A 4,493-nucleotide genomic window follows, 5' to 3' on the forward strand; every position below is an offset into this window, starting at 1 on the left:
GGTTTATTCTATTATCGGTAGAAAGTTGATAACTGTATAAATCTCCATTAGCACATATTTATCGAATCACGTATTGTGGTTGTTGGTGGTATTAAGTATTCATCGAATTACATTTAGTAGATGCTGGTACCGTAGTATCACTATTAACTATATATTTTTTTTTGGCAGGTGGTCAGGTTGTTTAATCACGTGATCAGGTGCACGTGATCCCCTCTCAACGCAGGTCGGTGACAAGCACGTAGCTGCTATTGCGTTTTCGAGCCTTTGTTGTAATCTGTATGGCTCGATGTAGGATTTTTGGCCCCTGCAGCTAACTTGAGCCTATCTGGACGAGAGTTCCATAGCCCGTGCTGTGGAGAGGATCTGACCTTTCACCTTATTCCTTGTTTATTAGGAGTAAGGGAGTATGTGGTGGAATTCGTAGAACAGGGTTGGGAGTGGTGGGGCACTTTTACGCACGACGAGTTGAAGTTCGATCACACGAGCCAGCAAATGGCGCCTTCTGCATCACGTGCGTAACTGGCTGGAGGCGTGCGTGATTCTTTTTGTGCTAACCACAGTTAAGCTATTAACCTCCATTTAGCACGTATAAATCTCCATTATGCGTAATTCACCCATATGGGTGATTTTTCAAAATTCAGCACTGTTGGGCAAGTTACTTTGTAAAAGTAACTAGTTACATAATTATTACTTGCAACTGAACTATTTACATATTACCCATAAAATAAAGTAACTGTAATAATATTAAATTATTATATTACTTTGTGCCCACAACCTGAAGCTGTCACGTGTGAAACTACCACCTTCGTGACATGATTGCGTTGTTAGACAATATGCAAATTTTGGTTATAAGAAGCTGGTGAATAAGCTTCATTCAGTAGGCCTCGTTACTTCGTTGTGGTTAGGCGTTACTCAGAGGATAACTAACGAGATTAGTAACTTCGTTACTTGTAGTAATAATATTACGTAATATTAGACTCGTTACAGTAACTATATTACTTAGGTAACGCGTTACATTTGTAAGCAAAGTAGCTTGCGATATATTATCTGTTTTTATAGCGTATTTCGTTATATATATTACTTTGTTACTACAAAAGTAATAATATTACGTAACGCGATACTCCCAACACTGAAATTCAGTCACACACTTTGATACTGTACATCAGGGGCGTAGCCAGGATTATTTTGAAGGGGTTCGGATTTAAAGTGGCCGGAATGTCTTAAGGGGAAGGCCTGGGTGCTTCCCCTAGACCATGTTTGAACGAAAATGATGCATACACAAAATGTGCCCTTAGGCAGTAACATTAAAAGGTGTTTGTGCATCTAACTAGCTAAAACCTACACACTGCTGTTTATGCAGCTTATAGAAACTATAAACCTATTGTAAAACTAACTAATCTTCACTTCCAGACAACATACGGACAGCCAGCTTCAATTTCCTAGCACACAGAAGCCCTCACACTCGAATCCCTTAGTTGGCAATACTTCTTTCCAGCTATATACATTACTCTCTTCCGATCTTCAGACTTAGCTTGTACTCCATTATGTTCGAGACATCACGTGACCACAACATGTAATAAATGAACAAACAATTGATCAGGTAAATATACATCAACAATTCACAGTTCGTGCTAACCTGAGTCTAGCAGCTGCTGCCTTAAGCTTGTAATATGTCTCAACCAACCACTGAACAGTCCTTCGCCATTTCATCCGCGCCATTCATCACGTGCGCAATTAATCACGTGATGCAATAGATATGATTTGCAGGGTTCAGCATTAATGTGATGTGACCCTCAAGAGTAGTACAGAGGAGCGCCAGTTGGAAAGTAGCTACCGGTGAGCTCCAGGGCTGTAAGATTTGGTGTGATTTTTAATTTTAAAAAATTCTGCCTCTGAAAGGGGGGTTCGTCCGAACCATCCGAACCCCCCTGCCTACGCCCTTGTACATGTTATACTTCATCAGGAGGTTTCCAGGGGTTTCGGGAAACCTTGTTAGTAGCAGGCAAAGCTCAGGTCAGTGTGTTGCTGCTGATGTCTTGACAAACACAAAATCATAATGAATACATCAATCTACATTTACAGTGGAGGATCTGTGGGGGCATAGCCACCTCTCCAAACAATATAATTATGATTATACAATCTCAAATACTCTAATAAAGCAGTCAGTGAAATACTCTAATAGAGGAGTCACTGCATATAATGTACTATTCTACAGCTGTTTGGTATGAAAAGCAGCAATTGCAGCACTATCCGATGGGTACACTTTTAGCCTTCTAGAATTTTTTACAGATGAAATATACATGTTCCTTTCTATGTACTTATATAAGACAATTTACTTTAGGCTCACAATTGAACTACTATATACATGAGTACTAATGATTGCTACAGTTCTTAATCAATTTGTGTGTATACTGGGTTAAGTTAATTAGCTGGTGTTCCAAAGCAAAATGTCTTAGCTGTACATTAAACATGTATAATACTGCATGATACTGATGATCGTGCAACATAGTTATTATGATACAATCCTGAAGCCTTTACAATGTATGTGTGTGTGTGTGTGATTGTGAGATCATCAGGAATATGATTAGATTATAGGTCAGTTCAGTAGCTAACAGTTGACCATGTACTTATTTTGCTATGTAGCACTCAGGCTACTGGCATTTGACAATCTGCAAAATTAATTTTTGATTAGCATCCTGGACGTCCTTTCTAGTGGAACCCCCCCCCCCCTTCCCCTATGCATACCCCTGTATTACTTTGTTATTCATATAGCAACTACTGATGCTAAGTTATAGTTGCTACAATAGTAGACATCTAGGAAAGCTACAAGAAGTCAGAGTCTTTTCAAAATTATACTCTGATGTAATTTTGTTGATGTAAGTACAATTCTTGGAAAAACCATACACACCATAATTTTAGTGAATCACACATCATCAAAGCTCTGAGAGTTATTAGCTTCATTCCAGCAGTACTAATGATTTACAACCTACATATTATGCAAGCACATATAAAGAGGTATATCATACATCACCACTCATAGCAGTTTTGCTCTCAGCGCTGGAGTGGACCATGAAATTGCTGATAGCTAGCTTTTCCCTAGCCTTTTTAGTAGCACTTGCTACATCTAAGGGATGTGTCCATTGCATTATTGAAAACTGTGGAAAATGTTCCATTGATTGTGAATCTGATCAGTTCAGCTCTGAATGTGAATCCTGTGTTTTATCATGTGTGGAATGTATTGCAGTTTGCAAGGTAAGTTAGGATATTCACAATCTATTTTTTTTGCTCATAATAAGCCAACCCTAATAACACAAAAATAATGTATTTTTCTCACTGTTATAGACTAAGTATGAAAACAAGTGCTATCCATATGCTAACTGCTCTGGAACAGAATTCTGGCCATGTGATTATTGTGAAACTCCTGCTCACAGCCCTCGTGCTCTTTCAATTGAAGATTATACTATTGAACCTTATCCATTCTGCTTTTCCTGGTATAGTATGCATATACATTTACATAATACCTAAACATCATACCTGTGTATGCATACAAAGTGTAAAATTAATATCATGGTTCTTCTACTGATGAAATAATATGCCTACATTTTGCTTTTGCTTGTAGTTTTTCTTTGATCAACTAAATTACTGCTGCAATTGCTTGTATGTACTTCTTTGACAGTTACAACTACTGAGCAGTTCATAACTACCATGTATATAACCATTTGTTTCCTTTACAGTGAGGACTAATTCCTACATGGGCAACTGATACAACAGACAAAAAGACTAGTGAATAATAGCATGTAGTTTAGCATTGCTAGTGTATCAGTATTTTGTAGTATGTAGTTGTTTTCATTAATAAGAATTAAGTAGTGTAGTTTTACATTCTGCAGTATTATAATGCTTTTTGTAAAATATTGTCTGTTACCTTACATCATAATATTCACATTAATAATTATTGTGATTTCAAAGATTGCAGGCCTAGGGGAGTTGTGAGTTTTCAGAAATCGGTCAAACAAATGACTTTTCAAATTAATATACTGCAACAGACCGGTTGGTACATAATTATGCTGCTACAATGCAATAACGTTTAGATGTCTGCTAGTGTTGGCTCACCAGTCAAAAATCATGTTGCAAAAGAGTAAACTAACAAGTAAAAAGTTAGAAATTTTATAGTTATATGAGTAGGCCCAATATATAGTAATAAAAGCAATGAAACAATGGAGGTCATCTACATGTAGATCTACAGTTATACTAGTGGATATTTAAAGTCATGTCCATGACTTTAGTAGTGAACAAAATTGTGACCGGATTTTACAGAACCGAACCAAATCGCACATCAGGCAAAATCAAACTAACACCACCAGTGGATAGCTACACTATCGTACTACAAGTTTTGACCCTCAGCACTACTCAAACTACACGAGGCTGGTTTTAATAGACGTCTTTTCTGGGTGGTGTGGAGTGCCCAAATGGCGGTTTCAGGCCTTGTGAAGGAC

At 37.6% G+C, this 4,493-nt stretch overlaps 1 long non-coding RNA gene across 1 annotated transcript; it reads left to right on the forward strand.

The window, feature by feature from the left end:
* The first annotated feature begins 3,111 nt into the window (after positions 1 to 3,111).
* LOC136245231 (uncharacterized) lies at positions 3,112 to 3,923 on the forward strand. Its single transcript, XR_010695799.1, has 3 exons — positions 3,112 to 3,252; positions 3,343 to 3,491; positions 3,735 to 3,923. It is a non-coding gene; the product is annotated as an uncharacterized lncRNA (long non-coding RNA).
* Positions 3,924 to 4,493: the final 570 nt, after the last annotated feature.

This window comes from Dysidea avara, chromosome 2, assembly GCF_963678975.1.
Source record: "Dysidea avara chromosome 2, odDysAvar1.4, whole genome shotgun sequence".
NCBI lineage: Eukaryota > Metazoa > Porifera > Demospongiae > Dictyoceratida > Dysideidae > Dysidea > Dysidea avara.